Source organism: Sebastes fasciatus, chromosome 18, assembly GCF_043250625.1.
Source record: "Sebastes fasciatus isolate fSebFas1 chromosome 18, fSebFas1.pri, whole genome shotgun sequence".
In the NCBI taxonomy this organism is placed as follows: Eukaryota; Metazoa; Chordata; class Actinopteri; order Perciformes; family Sebastidae; genus Sebastes; species Sebastes fasciatus.
In genome coordinates, this window is record NC_133812.1 from 12,148,007 (window position 1) to 12,165,096 (window position 17,090).

General features: G+C 41.3%; 1 long non-coding RNA gene across 4 annotated transcripts in view; it reads right to left on the minus strand.

Moving 5' to 3' along the window:
* The window catches only part of LOC141756066 (uncharacterized), a 116,832-nt gene that overhangs the window by 27,163 nt on the left and 72,579 nt on the right, over nt 1–17,090 (minus strand). The window contains exon 4 of one of the 4 annotated variants that reach the window (XR_012591394.1): nt 7,823–8,037. The exons of the other annotated variants lie outside the window; for them this stretch is intronic. This is a non-coding gene — a long non-coding RNA (uncharacterized LOC141756066). Of the gene's footprint in view, nt 1–7,822; nt 8,038–17,090 lie in introns of those variants that run through there. 4 annotated transcript variants of the gene reach the window in all.

Genomic DNA, 17,090 nt, shown 5'->3' on the forward strand with positions numbered 1-17,090 from the left:
TGGTGCAAAAAAAAAAAAAAATCTCAGAACCAATTACCATTTCTGTCTGAGATACAGTCTCTGGAGGCTGGGGGAGAAAGAAGAGGGGGGTCGTAGGCTTGATGATTTTCTATTTTTAGATTAGATGTCCCCTTAGACAGGTATTTTGAAGAGCCTTGGATATATCTTATCCATACTCTTCCTCTATTATGTCTTCTCAGTTAATCCCCAGACACTCCTCGGTTGTTTTATTGAATAATCATCTCGATTTGACTATTTCCCATTCCCAGGGCACATCTACCATCTCTACCAAGGTGCATTGCATTTACATCACATTTTAGGCATTTGGCTGAAGCTCGGGGTAACGTACTCTGCGTGATACCAATGTCAAACCATGAAGCCACCCTACAAGGTCCACATACATTTTTCACAATGAGTTCTCTTAAAAATATCTCTGCTATTTTGAGCTAATAAAATCTACATTTGATATGCTAATTTCAGTTTGATCAAGCGGTTTTAATTAACCGAACCCTGCCTTCATATCAAAACGTCCCATTAAATAATACGATAATATGCACATCAGTCAGATAATTAATGTTAATTAAAAAACAGCTGATATCAAATTATGCTAAATGGTGTATTTACATTTTAGAATTTAAAAGCACCAAACTAGAAAAAACAAAGTACTTTAAAGGGAGTGGCAGTAGGCAGAATATTTTTGGCATCACTTCAGCATATTGTAAAACTAGACTTCTGGACCTCCTCATGGCTCCGTTTTCAGGCTTTAAAAACTCGCAGGTCATGTTCATTCAATGGAGGCAGCTGTCAATCAATCGCAAACTCTGATCAAACAGTCAAACTAGGCAGCGCTGATCAAATATGAATCAATATTCTGATACTGTAATGCCTATTTCTAGCATAAAATGTTTTCAGAAACATCTTGTAGTGTACTGTTTAGCTGTAAAATGAGAAAGTTTGCTCTGGCTGGTGGGTGTTGCTTGGTATTTCCTCAACTGATCTCAACGTGGCTGCCAGGTCACAAACTTTCTCATTTGACAGCTAAACAGTACACTACAAGATGTTTCTGAAAACATTTGAGGAGAGAAATAGGCATTACAGTAACAGAATATTAATTCATATTTGATCAGCGCTGCCTAGTTTGACCGGAGTTCTCGAGTGATTGACAGCTGCTCAGAGACAGCAGGCTCCAGCTCGGTGAGGTGAGGTGAGGTTATGTAATAAAACTTAATAAAGCTTAAAATATAAATTAGGTTGTGGCAGATATAAATAAAAAACAGACAATGAAAAGGTCAGAAGGCCAAATACATGCTGGAAAGGACATAGGGAAAAAAAATAAAGTACCGGTAAAGCCGCTTTGTTATTTTCCATGACTCAATCTGTTTGTGTTTAACCTCCACATGACTCCATAATGCATTTGAACAATACATTTAACGTTTTCTGCTGCAAATAGCAAAGTAGTCCCATTAGATTGCCTCCATCTTTAGATTAAACCCCCCAGTCAGTTAGTAACCTCCTCCCCAGTGATGGTTCATAATAGTGCACATTGTACTAAATCCTCCTTCAGTACTGTCTCAGCAGCAGAAAGCCTCCATTCCTAACACCTCCCCACAATGCCACCACCGAGCTGCTGGCAGCAGTCACCGCGGGGGGAATAAAAGATGAAAATGATTCATGTGATGTTATGCTGTGCTCCTCTGTAAATCAGCCAGAACAAGTAAACAAATTTATGTTTCTTACACAACACAGAATGTGACAAGTGAGGGGAAAAATATGAGTGAAAGGTTTTATTCTATCCTCTTTGTCCTTCAGGAGCATGAAAGGGGTCTGATTTATGGGTCTGCTGTTGGTCTCGGCGAGGCCATGTGTGTGTATGTGTGTTGATATACCGTAGTGTGTGTGTGTGTGTGTGTGTCAACTACCGTACCAGACAGCTGGGCTAGCACCGCTCTGTTCTGGCCATTCAACCCAAACTGGCAGGCTCAACAGTGATTGATGGAGGTCAGAGTTCTGTACAAATCAAAACAGACAGGAGAAAACACACACACACACACACACACTCACACACCTGGCTGTACATCCTCCATCCACTCACATTCTCCAGCACTCTAAAGGAGTCTTAGCTGCCAGACTCCCCCAATTCGCTCCTCCGTTCTTTCATCACCTCTTTTTTTTTGCGATGCCGAGGGCCCCAAAGACCGGATATGTCACCATCAAACTGGCCGTCAAATTTAAATCTACTGTAAATGACCTGTCATCACCATTCAACCCCAGAGCGGGAGGAAGGGAAACAGCATTCACTCTTATATTTCCATTTACTGCTCTCACAGTCTCATACATATAGAGTAGTACTGACATGCTGATATTCACTGCCCCCCACTGACTCTACCTAGAACTACATCATACAGTGCTGGCTGCGGAAGCAGACAAAAGGTGTGCAAAATGATACACCCTTAGGTATTTAAGAAAGAACTGTTCATTATTGTGATGCTGTAAAGTAACACTTGTGACATTGGGAATGTTGTACACTGAAAAGTAACACAGCAAACCAGGCACCAGAGTGCAAAAGCAAAACAGATAATTTATAAATAATTCACTTGTTTAGGGGCCTCTGCAGGACCCTAAGCAGCTGCTATGTTTACGTATGCTTATGAACAGCTATGTGTTAAACATATGGGGATAAACACACAGAACTGCTACTAAATGCAAATATTTCCCAAGCAGAACACAAATAACATTGGACAAAAATGGAAAATGATGAACGCTCACATGCTTAAAGCAGCAGTAGACGATGATTGGAGCAAATATGATTTAAACATATGATATGATATATGATTTATTTTTATAAAACGGTCACTATATCCTGACAGTAGTGAGACAAGTGTACTGTTTAGCTGTAAAATGAGAAAGTTTGTGACCCGACAGCCATGTTGAGATCAGTTGAGGAAATACCAAGCACCGCCCACCAGCCGGAGCAAACTTTCTCATTTTACAGCTAAACAGTACACTACAAGATGTTTCTGAAAACATTTTATGCGAGAAACAGGCATTACAGTGACAGAATATTGATTCATATTTGATCAGCGCTGCCTAGTTTGACTGTTTGATCAAAGTTCGCGAGTGATTGACAGCTGCCTCCGTTGAATGAACAGCCAATAGGAACGCTCTCTCTCTGAAATGACCTGTGATTGGCCAAAGTCTCCATCAAGCTAGATTTTTTAAAGCCTGAAAACAGAGCCACTAGGAGGTGCAGAAGTCTAGTTATCTCTCAGAACACTTAAATTACAATATGCTGAAAGGTTATTATAACATTTTTGCCCAATGATGCCAAAAAATATTCTGCGTACTGCAGCTTTAAGAGATTAATTTTCTCCACTAAATTGCCATTTTTGTGAAGGAACATTGGTCTTGGTAATTTCCTGACACCCATTTTTTTTTCAATAGTGATCAATAACGATTAGGTCTGTGACCGATAGATTCCCATGTTTGCAACACTGACAAATGTACAACTCCTCATTAACCGAGGTGGCGTAGGACATGCATTATTTTACACCCTGTGGCAAGGTTGGCAAGCGTGTGTGTGTTGGGTGCAGGAAAGAGGAGGAGAGGGAGGTCGTAATTAGCAGTTATAGTAATTAGGCTAAAGGTCGATGTTAACAAGACAGAGTATCTAATTTCTCATATGAATCTGCACACAGACCGCAGGCTGTGAGGACACACACACACACACACATTGAGACACACCATTACTCATGTGTACACAAAAAAGTGAGCCGACATTTCCATTCTGGAGGTGAGGTGAACTCGCTCGTGACATTTCGCACCCGACGCTTTAACTCCCCTCTTCTTCTATTCAGCCACTGCATATCATTAATGCTGATAGCCAATTAACACGAGCAAGAATTACTAACCTTTTCCATTTCTCCTCCATACCACTAATGACCCCAGTGTACTCCGCTACTTATCTTTATCCCGGCTATCCAAAGACGTAAGTGAGTTTATATCTATGCCTGGAGCCGGAGTTAATGCTGCAGCACTCATGAGGAGGAAGATGAATATAGTTGTGGTTCTGTTTATTGTCGTAAAGGGCACCGCCATCTAGCAGGGGCTTTCATGAAGATTATATCTAGAGGTGAACTACTCAACCGTGAGCACTTACTGCCAGCCTGCCTGATCATTTTTTTATGTCTCCCATTTTTTACATAGATGGTGTCAACCTTTATGCGCTAACCCCTGCATCTTTTGCTTCAACAGTGTCTCACAATAGGTTAAGCACAGTAGGCTACACTCTGCAGTGTGCATGAGGGGTACAAATCAGAAGAAAGCTTTAAAAATATCCCAAAAAGAACTGTGCCTGTTTCCTGTTCTTGTGTGATGTTTTTACAGAGGTTTAGAAACAGGCTTTTGAGACGCAAGTTTTCAAGGACTAACATGAATGATTAACACTCTACCTTTGACATAGCTTGTAGGACGCACATGGGAGTGTTAGACAAAGTATTAAAAGCTCAACACAGTCTCTAAGCGCTTTGACACTTTTTTCATTCTCCCACAAGAGCACAGACGAAGGAAGGAGACACACACAGACAGGGAAAAGAAGATATATATAGGGACCGAACCTTGCAGCCACAATCCATCACTACCTCAATTAACATTTGATTAGGGTAGATGGTGGTCTATATCGACATTTCATTAGTAGCAGAGTCAGTATAGCACCATGTCAGTTATGTTAATGGCTTGGCTGGGCTGGAGCCTTGCAGCCACACACCACAAACTGGAAATCACAGCTAGGAGCTATAGTGAAATAATGAAGATGTGTGCCCAGTCTTATTTCACCTTATTTTGCCGTCTAGTAGGCTAAAATTATTATCCTACATTTCTGGCTCGATTTCTTCAAGGAGATATAAGGAGGAAAAATAAGGTCTAAATGTATTGATTAAACCTGCAATAACAGATTTTTGGCCATTTGGAGGCAGCGGAAACAAGCTATTAACACAACACTGACATAACCTTTTAAGTTGATATGGCAAACTTGTAAGAGTTGCCTATTTCATCATTATTAACAATCATTTGGAGTCTGGTCACCTGGTGAATGTAAGGCCAATATTCACTGGTCTCCACCAGCTCCTTAGGGAAATATCTCTTAGCTGCTAAATGCTTCACTATCCTTAGCTTGTCGCCAACATCAGCTCTGTCTAAAATCACCACCTTATTCACTAATTTACTATCCCCTAGTAGAGTACCAGGTGTAGTGTCACCAAGCTGCATATGAGATGTTAGCAAAAAGTTGAGTACATGCTATTTTGTGGGCGTTAGCTGTACAGCATAGTGCATACATTTCAGATTTCAGACACTGAAATAAAATGGTGGATAGTAAATTTAGTGCAGTGCATAGTAAATAGTAGGGCTGTCATTTGTTCAAAATGTACATTAAAGAGAGATTTGTCAAGTTTTTAATACTCTTATCAATATGGGAGTGGACAAATATGCTGCTTTATGCAAATGTATGTATATATTTATTATTGGAAATCAATTAACAACACAAACAGGCAACAACAGCTGTCAGTGTGTCAGTGTGCTGACTTGACTATGACTTGCCCCAAAACTGCATGTGATTGTCATAAAGTGAACATGTCTGTAAAGGGAAGACTTGTGGGTACCCATAGAACCATTGTCATTCACACATCTTGAGGTGACACGTCAAGGGACCCCTTTGAAAATGGCCATGCCAGTTTTTCCATGCCAAAGTATAGCGCAAGTTTGAAGCGTTATTTAGCCGCTTTTGCAACAAGCTAGTATGGCATGGTTGGTACCAATGGATTTATTAGGTTTTCTAGTTTCATATGATACCAGTATCTTTACTCTAGCTTTAAAACTGCAAGTTTTTCCACAGAAAAGTGAACTAAAACCGTAAAGGTGTGGGCATAAAACAAAAGCAATGAGCAAAGATGCTAAAAAGCTCTGGGAAACTACAGTTGAGTGAAAATTCTCTACAAACGCCCCGATTCCAAACTGAAGCAGTTGTTGATCACCATACTGGCCGGTCAAGACTAGTGAGGAGTCAGCAGTCAATGACGGTATAAAACTGTTGTTTTATACCATTGTGGTAATTGAAAAATTGCAACCACGAGAGGTCCTTCAGCATTCAGTCCTAAATTAGCACAAAAAATATTAAGTTGATGGGTCAAGTAGTATGCGAGATTAGCTGTGGACGGACAGATACACAAACGCACACACACGAGCGAACGCATGATCCCCTCCAGGCTTACTGGCAGAGATAATGGGCTAGACTTAAGAGGTTTTTGGGAAAAGAGAATAAACAGGTCTATCAGTAGCTGGAGCGTTCACATAACCATCAACTGGCAAAAGCGCTCACTGTTTACCACTTCATCTGAAACTCACCAAGTGTGAAAATACCCGTTATTGCCATGTACGGACAACAAGATAACCATGGAGATTATGTGGCCAGCAAAATCAATGATAACGACGTTTCTCTCAGTGGCATCAGGATAACTTTCAGTGGAAAATGAGATGCAGCTGTGAATAATAAGATGCAATCTGAAGAAGACCAAGAAGAAGACATCTGGATTGAGACAGGTGTAGATGAAAAAGTAGATGGATGGCAGGAAGGGGTATGACCTTTACTCTCAGCACCTATGGGGCAGGAATATTACACAGCAGGCCCCTCACTGAACGGATCGATCCAGGTGCAGAGCTCAGTCAGATCGATAGCAGCCTTAATATAGTCCATACTAAACATCGGCTCTTTAATGAGATACCAGTGGCAGTTTTTTACCTCACTTCTCAAGTTAAAGTGCCTATCATGTTTCATTTCACTCCCAATTACAACCTCGGGCACCTTTGAATCCCAGGGGCAGCTGCAAATATTGAAGTTAACATTTCGGTCCATTTGCTGGCAAGTAGAGGGTGTGAGGTATTCTAAACTATGGTGTCCAAGGCCATTATCATTCCTTTATGCAGCAATGCTGAATACCAAACGCCCTCAAGGACCCTAAGTGTATGTGTGTAAGCAATCCCGTGCTCTGAGCTACAGTATGTGAGCAGTCTGTTTATGCAGGATGAATATTCACGATAAATTCCAGTGACCTCCTCTATAACTTGGACTATTCTTATTTTCTGCCTCCAAGACTATTACTCATAAATTATAAAGTTATTTATAAGTACTGCACTTGGTTATATAAACACGTTTTGAAGTTCTGTGACATCTGCTGCTCTGGAAGCTGTCCATTGTTTGACAATCATCTAACAACAGCTCCCTCATGTGGTGAAAAGCTCCTCTACAATGATCTAATTTGTATTCCACAGGATGGAGTTTTACCTATCTCATGTATGTTTAAAAGTTTCCCAGCTGAAACTAAAGCAGGATACGAGCACAGCTTACTGTCGGTCTCTGAAGTTGGATCACTTCCACAAAATGTCAACATTTGTTCAGACCACTGAAGATTATTCAACCCAAAATGCCACATTTGCATTCTTTTGGAGGGGCCAATTCCCCCCGCAGCTCTCCGCTAAGATACATCCTTCTACCTTCAGGCTAGACTTTTGAAGGGATAAGGCCTCTCGCCACAGCATACCTCAGTCAATAAATCTTCAGTAGGCTATGAAGTGAATCCGCTCACTAATATCATTCTGCAAATCTTCATCAAATGTGAACAAAACCTGATGTGACTACAAATAAGGTAGCTTGTCTTTAGTTTCTGTTTGATTGTAAATGCACTGTTGTCCAGAATCCATGCATTCCATAGACAGATATATCATTTTCAATAGTCTGCTAAGCTCAGCAGCGACATAGATATAATATATGAGTGCACACAATAGCGCCAACAACAAGCTACAAAACCTTCTCCAACAAATGCTCAGGCTCTCAGTTCATATTTCTCGAGGCCCTTTCAATTCCTGGATAAAAAAAATGGAGGAAGGAGTCCTTGAGGAAGACGGAGGGTCCGAGACTTACCTCATTCTTCCTGGTACCTCCTGCCCCCATGGCATGACCTGGATAAGGTCTGATCGCGCTGCCCTGCCCTGGGAAAGGGGAAGCCATTAACAGTCCCGTGAGAAGGACACATTCAAATAGGAAACCATACAGAATAAACACAGCGTGAGCTCACCGTCGCGTTCCCATGACCCAAAATGACTGGATGTGTATGAGTGTGTATGTGCGTGGGTGTGTATGTTCAGTGTCAGCCAGATAACCAGGAGTGTCGTGTTGTTGACCCAGCCAACTCCCTGCATGAGTTTAGACTACAGCTAGTACCTCCCATAGAAATAAGCATGCAGGAGATTTAAACTGTGGGATTCTAAACGAAGGCATCCACAGCAGCCAGGCCATTTTAAAAAATTTTGGAAATTAATCATCAGATCTTATTGAAAATTTAAACTAGATTGCTTTTGCCAGCACATACAAAACACAAAAACAGACGTGTTTTCAGGAAATTGAGAGGCTTCCTTTCGATACTTAAAGTACTTTTACTTCAAAAACGAATGTGGATGTCAAAAGTGTGATTAAATTAAAGGGCAATTAGGTTTTTGTTCTGAGAAACTTGTGCACTTGAAACACAGCGCAGTCACTCTACAGAGACTCAATAGTAAGAGTTAGGGCTGCAAAATGATTTTCATCATCCATTTATCTGGCAAATATTTTCTTGAGTATTTGATTAAAGGTACAGTATGTACGATTTATAGTGGTGTGGTTGCAGATTGCAACCAACTGAGTACCCCTCCGCTCACTCCTCCCTTTCCAAGACTGCGGTAACGTGAGCCGCGGAGTGCAACACCGCGATAACGTGGTTCGCCTTGCACAGAGGCCATGCATACCATAATAACACTACTTTAGGAGCAATAGTCAGACAGCACTTTTGCACTCTTAGGCCCACGTTACCGCAGTTCCACAAGCATGTCGGAGAACTACGGTGGCCTTCAGGTAACGTAAAAGTGCAAAAGGCTCTCTCTAGAGCCAGTGTTTGGTTTGTTCATTCTGGGCTACTGTAGAAACATGGCGGAGCAACATGGCGGACTCCGTGAAGAGGACCCGCTCCCTATGTAGCTATGAAGGGCTCATTCTAAGCTAACGAAAACACAACAATCGTAAGTTTCAGGTGATTATACACTAAAGAAAACGTAGTTATGAATATTATATTCCATTTCTGCTAATATAACCCCCGAAATGTTACACACTGTTCCTTTAATTGTTTGATCTATAAAAATAAAAAGTGAAAAATGGTCATTGCAATATCACAGAGTCCAAGTTGATGCCTTCAAATAGCTTTTTTTGGCCGACCAACAGTCTTAAATCCAAAGATATTCAGTTTACTATCACATAAAACAAAAACTAGCAACGAATGATTCCATTTAAGAAGCTAGAACCAGAGAATTTGGGGTATTTTTACTTGTATATCAACTTAAATTGCCTTTTCTTTTTCTTGTTCCACTAATTGATGAATAAAGTGATTTAGCAACTATTGTAAACAAGCCTTTTCTGGTCAAAATCAAAGCATTTTTGTCATTCCCTTCATTATTTCATGTTTACAAGGTTTGTATTTTTGTCAAATCTGTTCTCAGTTCCAGATGTGAGATTAAAGTAATCTTCCTCTGAGTCAGTCACTGCCCACTGAGAGGCAGTAGAGTTCCAGTGTTAGGCACATCGCCCATGCAATCCTAAGTGCTGTCTATGCCTGGAGCCAAGCATATCATAAACACTTTCAATATTTCTTGATATACTGCAGGCAAAACCACATTACATCAAGCGCCAAATTCACCTTAATAAAACACACGATACCAAAGGCTGTTGATGTATCACCGCAATATTCCGAGCCTACATTCACACCGCATAAAAGGAACATTTCTATCAAAATACAAACACACACTTTGTCCACTCGTGGTTTGATTTACGGCCACGCCTTGGAACAATAACAGGTTGCTGTTCATTATTCCGTGAAGATTTACTATGTGAACAATTTCAGCTTGAGGAGCTGGAGTGGCGTCATTTCGTTTGGTGATGAGCCAGGGCACTTAGGCGAAGGTTGCCAACATCATGTCACCCCGCTCCCTCTGCTCGTGAATGGGCAATCAGAGCGAGCTTTGAACTACTCACACAGGTCACATCCTCAGCCGAGCGACCTGAGAGTTGTATATATTATGTATACATAAGTAAATGTGTGGCTTGACAAAAGTGTGTGTGTGTGGGAGGGGGGGGGGGGGGGGGGGGGGGGGGTGTCGAGACCTAAGGGGTTGGGGGTTGTTCAAGGAGGCTTTGATTATGCTAGAATTAAGACTAAGGTTGAAAGACAAGGGTGGGTTTGCGTCTTTGGATACAAAAACGGTAAAGACGTACTACTAACTACAGACAAAATCCCCAAAATGCAACTACATGAATAGTTGAGGGTACTCTCATATTAAAATAATGTTGAGATGTCTACAAGCTGATCCAAAGCAGGGTTCTATATTATATGATTAATAAGCGGAATATTCTTTTACAATGGCTTTATTTAATTCCTGCCAGCAATCCAAATACAGCGTAGGCACAGACAGATTGATAGAGGGTTTACAGGCTCAGTGATGGATATAATAGCATGTTTATCTTTATAGGCCTGATGTTCATGCATGTGTGTGTGTGTGTGTGTGTGTATGCGCATGTACCCATATTTCTGCCTGTGTGTCAGAGCTTCTTTATATGTGTGTGCATGTATTGTGTGTATATATCAAGGGGGATGGGGGTTGTCACTGAAAGCATGGTGCAGATTAAAAAGGGGGAGTGTGCAAAGGAGTAATGACAAGAAAGAGGGAGCCGAGGGTTCCCAAGGCAACCTGCTGCTCCCTGGCCCTTGCGAGCTGGCGTGGGGGGCCCTGTCTCATCTTGTGTTGTGCCTGAGCACCTGCACACTGTTTGCACAGGCAACAGTGATTATTTTGATGATCTCTTGGCTCGCCAGAAGCCCACATCGCGGGCCATATCCACTGATCTAACATCTCCCTCTAGATGTCATTCATTTATTCAGCTGGAAATGTGTTGAGGAAATGCCATATAACAAGAAAGGACCCAGCCCAGGAGTAAAGAAACAATCAGACCCCTGAATCCACACAGAGCCGGGGCGGTTGCGACATGCTTGGCGTAGCCTTAAGCGATGGATCCCCAGTGATGTGTTGCAGCCTAATTTCTACACTCTCTATCAAAGTAGGGAATCTCAGTGGGAGCTGTGCTGGATGGATTTGAGTCGATGACATGTTGGCGGAGGATATGAAAGCATCGACGAGGATTTGACGGGTCACAGTATAAAAGTGGAGCAAAAATCAAACTCTTGAATATTAGGCCACTGAATCGCTTGCTGTGTGTTTCTGTGTTGGTTTAAAAGGGCAATAACAGCACAACCGCCCCTGGAGTATCATATCAAACTATTTAGAAATCATAAACAGCCCATAAATAGCAATTATACTGCAGGACTGAAGGGAAAAATGGCTGCACTGGGGTTTAGATGAAGACAAGTGCTCTTTGAATGGTTAGTAGAAAACAGCTGAGTCAGAGTCTTACAAAGTTATTACCATATGACAAAGCCTATTGTAAAGTTATTTAGCTTTTGAAACTACTAAAATGGCCTTGGACTGTTTTGCTGCAAACTATAAGTTTTCATTGGATCTTTTTCCATTAACTGATTTTTAGGCCACTTGGGAGCAGTGGAAACAAGTTGAAAACACAACACTAACAAAGTATCAAGTTATAAATCAACGTATTCTCATAAAACTGTTCGTATGATATCTCATGAAAAAGTTATTCCTCCTTTTTTGTTTGTTTTCCTACAAATGTCCAGCAACACGCGTCATTTTCCACTTGTTACATGCATACAGTCTTTTCAAAATAAATTTCCGTCTTGACAGGAAACAACTTCTTTAGGTTCAGGCAACAACGTATTTAGTTAGGTTTAGGAAAAGATCGTTGTTTGGGTTAAAATAACTAAATACGAAAGTGGCGTACGTAAGTACGTATCTTATGAGACAAATAAATCAACGTTGACTTCTGGTTTCACACAGGACATGAACGCCGGTTGCCTGGGCGAAAGTCTTGTGTTTTTGACCCACCCGTCCACCCTGACCACCTCCCTATGCATCGTTTATATTTCCTGGACGGTTCATGATTATGTGAATTACACACAAATTGATTTTGTGGGATATACACGAATTATAGTGCATTACTTTTCATAGGTACGAACAGTGTATGAGACCAGCCTGTCTAAATTGATATGGCTAACTTAATAGGAAACAGTTTTTCTTATTTATACATAAATAAAGAGCAACATTAGCATTCATTTTGAGTTGTGCTGGAAACAACGCTGATGAGAGCGATTAGAGTGAATCAAAACAGTAAAGTTGCTGGCTGGAAATCCAAAACAAATATGAGCTGTAAGAAGCTAAAACCTTCCGTAGAGCTGAAGGGAACAGCAGTTAGCTAATAACTCTTAGTGAATTTGTCACTGCAAAGGATGCCTTTTAACCATAGACTGTATATAAGAAGTGGACGTGGTCACTGTGACATCACCCATTGGTTTGTGGACTGCTGTTTTGAAGCCTCAAGTTTGGCATTTTGGTCTTCGCCATCTTGGTTATTTGCAACCAGAAGTGACACGAAAGGGGGAAGCTAAGTACAACCGAATGCTAAAAAATACATTTTTAGGCAACCAAAAAGATTATAATTCACTTTCATGAACTGAAAACACACTGTGAAAGGGTTAAAATTGTAAAACAAAAACACGGACAACTCCCAGACCGGAAAACGATGTGGTAGCAACCTGTCAATCACAAGGTAGCCACGCCCTACAGCATCCCCTGCTTTATGGTCTATTTGACTCTAAATGGGACCATAATTTACTAAATGAACATCATGCTGTATTGAAGAAGACTTGAAACTAGCAATTGAGACCATAAACTCATGTTTACAATGTTTACTGACATGCAAATAAAGTGAGAAGTAGGCTCATTTTCTCATAGACTTCTATACAATCTGACTTCTTTTTGCAACCAGAGGAGTCGCCCCCTGCTGGCTGTTAGAAAGAATGCAAGTTTAAAGCACTTTTGCATTGGCTTCACTTTTCAGACCCAGAGTTATCCACTGCTTTTAACATACTAACTAACACATAGTAAGGTGATCTATTGTTAATATAAAAATATGAATCATCGCATCTCTAATTCATATTTAGAGTAAGGTGCATTGGCCTGTTCAAAACAATGATGATTACTAGCTGAAACAACAACAAGCTACCGTCTACACACACACACACAATCACACACACGTTACCCCTCCTGAAGACCTTTGCATTTCCTGTTAGTCCCAATAATGCAAGAACAAGCAGCTCTACTTCCTGGTTCTCAGGCTCAGGCTCAGGAAGGAACCGCAGTCTGGTCACACGGTGCTCACCGCTTCCCCCTTTACCTCCACCGCACCCACCCTCTCTCCATTCTTCACACCTCTCTCTCTCTTTCTCCCGGTTTTTCTCTCTCATTCTCTCGATCTCTCTTATGTCATTGACTTTTTTCCTCGCTCCTCTCACCTTTGTCTCCCTTCACCTCCCACACAGCGGGCCCACACAGATTCTCACTGTGGAAATAAAACTATACCTCTTGCAGGCGCACACAAACAAACACGCTACGTTTTCTCACTGGAGGCAGGATGTTCCCCAGATCGAAGGATATTTTTACATGTCACTGGCATGGCATGACAGCAAAAAACACAGCTTCTATATTTACAGGCTGTGTTTATCTCCTGGTGTGGAAAAGGGATGTGGAAGTTGTATTTAAAAAGACAGCGGTGGAGAATTTGGAAGAGGAAGGGACCAGGGGAGAGAGCGATAATGAGAGGGAATATAGAGAGGGAGAAAAGGACGCAGGCAGTCAATTTCCAATGTGCTGTTGTGGTGAAGTGCAGGGAAAGTGATCTACCGTACACTCGCCTCCTAAAAATGGCCACTCAACACCCCAAAACTCTGTTATAAATCATTAATTCGGGCCTCCAGAGCACCATACGGAGACTTGCTGATGCAGTTCCAGAACAAGTGCCGACAAAGTAGCGCACTGCGCAGTTATGTGTCCCCACAGACGTGTTATAGCATCATTGTCTGGCTGTGAGCGCCGTGCTCTTTGCTCGTGCTCCCCGTGGCGTGTCCCATTAGTGGGCTCTATCAGGCCACAACTCATTCCCGGCACGAGCCAAAATACTGCATTATTAATCAGCCTTGCTTGTTTACCCTGTGTGATCAACCTTCAAAGCAACCAGTATGATATGGCCACACGCGTTCACCCGGGCGTCCACGCGTTCATTCTGCACGTACACTTTATTTACTCTCCACTATAATACCCCCAGGCCCGAAGCCCGGTGGGAAAAAAAATTGGCGCTCTGGTTACGGGCAACAATGGTGGCATTTAATATGGGTCATGGTTACTAGGCAACCACAAGCCGAGTGGACTGGTGTTGGATTACTGATCGTTTCATAATTAATTACGGATTATGAATAATTGATTGAGAAGTGTTGGGTAATTTACAGTCGTGTGTAAATGGGAGCCACTCCACTGCCTTACCCTCAGTGTGTGTGTGTGTGTGTGTGTGTGTGCGTACACATGCAGATTATATTCATTTATGCACACAGCTATCATCTCTAGTGGTGTGAATAGTGGATGATATTTATAGGAAAAAAAATCATTTTTTTAGGTTTCCATGCAGACATCTCTCAGTCTAATAATAAGAATATCATTATGCAGAAATTTCTTATTTTTTCTCATTTCCTTATATTGTGTTATTTTCAGTGATAATGAAAATACTGAACTGATACTGTCACCTGCATTTTGTGGTTTATTTCCACAACCAAAGTCCAAATTACATGGGTCAGGAGGAAAATTCACCCAGTTTCTCTCTCTTTTTCTGTCTTTTTCTTTCTTTATATGACACAAAGTTATAACAGGACCCTGTGGTTCTGGATGTTGGCATAGAAGCATCGATGATTGGCTGGTGAGAGGGGCTTAGAGAAGTGTGTGTGTGCTAACAGATAGAGAGGGAGTTAGAAAGAGAGGCAAAAGAAGAGAGGAGGATGTAGGTGAGCGGTAGATATAAATGGTGCGTAGGAGTTTGAGTGGGCCGTAGAGAGAGGGAGAGAGAGGGAGGGATGGAGCTGAAAGCAGATCTGAAAAGGACGAGCCAGGAGAGAAAGCTCTATTCCTTATTTCGAGCTGAATCGAACCAGCAAGACTAGCTTTTAAACACACTCGCAAATCCATATTTGCATCGGTGACCAGGGATTGAGAAATAACTTCAGCATGTCTTACACTCGAAACACATTTTGCACGCATGCATGATTGAAAGTACTTTCTATCATGGCATCAGTGATTAACCTTGCATAATTTACAGTACGATGCTGTTCTGGGGGTGACCAGTAGGGGTCAATGACCATCACAAAGTCCTTTAGTAAAATGTAACAGCCACTGTGGGTGTACAGGTTGCAGAAGGTGAAGGATCATGGCCTTGAGGAAAGCATAGATGGATGGAGTCTGGGGTGAGGGAGCAAAGTGCAGAGAGACATGAAAGTGAAAAAGAAGACACACTGATGTGCAATTGTACAATTTTTCAAGTTGTCTATCCTCTAGCACTACAATCCGTTACTATGGAAACACAGAGATATGTCAAAAATATGTTTTGACATTGGCATTGTGGGTGAAGAGAATGGTATGAGGCTCACAAAGAAACTGAAAAGGGAATTAAAAAAGTTGCATATCCATACTCTTATACAACTCCACTTCAGTAAATTCTATGTTTTCACTAACATCATGAATTGAGATGATTTTTACACCATTCAGTTTAACCATTATGAGGTAAAGTGGAAAAAAAAACAGGGCAGTTTATGTTATTTTCCTAAAAAGATGATACTGTATATGATGTTTTGACATGACAGCTGTGATATTTAAGCATAATAAGCTGTGGATCAGTACAGCTGTTTATGTCGTGACATTATCATTTCACTACTTTTGAAACAGCATAAAATAGTGTTCAGGAAGAGTCTAAAAGACTGAACAGATTAATAGAAATGGAGAAAAGGAGAAGAAAGAAAGAAAGAAAGAAAGAAAGAAAGGAAGAGAGAGAGAGGGGGGAGGAAGTAACGGAAAGAAATGGACACCAGTATGTGTGGTATGAGCGGGAGATGCATAAAAGGAGGGAGGGAAAGACAGAGCGGCGGCTGTCAATAGAAAATAAAGGAGGGAGGTGAAAGGAACGGTGGACTACTGCGGTGTCATTTTCCTCCTTCGACTCCCGCCATCACTCCTTTAAAACCCCTCTCTCTCCTGGCCTCATACAAACACATGCACACTGAGTTGGTGATTGTAAAGATAGTACACACCTCTATAAGATGGCGTGGCTGAGGAAAAAAAAGTTGCAAGACTCAGACACGCCAGCCCCTATCAAGTTTTATCATTAAGGTGTACATTTGTGTGTACGGCTGATGGTCTACAGGGAGGAGGAACACAATGCTGAAAGGGCCGGCTGGTGAAAACATCTGCAGGTGACCTTTTCATCATGCAAAGTGTGGCAGAGTGCAACATAGATGGACAACATTTGAGACAACTGCTGTTGTTAACAAATGGGACCAGCAGGAATCAGACTTTTTCAGAAATTGTACAGAATAGACGGTCTGTAAGACAATAGAATACACAGAAAAGTCAGAGAAGGTCTAAAGTTAATAACTAACTTAAGATGTTTCTCAACTGTGTATAAAAAATTACGCAGAGGTTTCTGGAAACCAACTTTGAGTAAGAAGCAGGAAACTCCGAGACATCCAGGCACTCATCTCTTTAAGACAATGGACATTGTCTGCATAGCAATAATAAGAACAACTCCTCTAAATTAAATGATAAAATAAGTTTTTCTAGAACAACACACCGAAACGTTTTCTGATCCCTTATTGATAGGATCATTTCTCTGTGCCTTTCAAAACCTTCACAAATCATTGTAGTAAAATTACTCTGTTATAGGATATGACAACGCTATGGTTAAGGTTTAGTTAGGTTTATTTACACAAACGACTCGGTTAGGTTTAGGGAAAAAAATC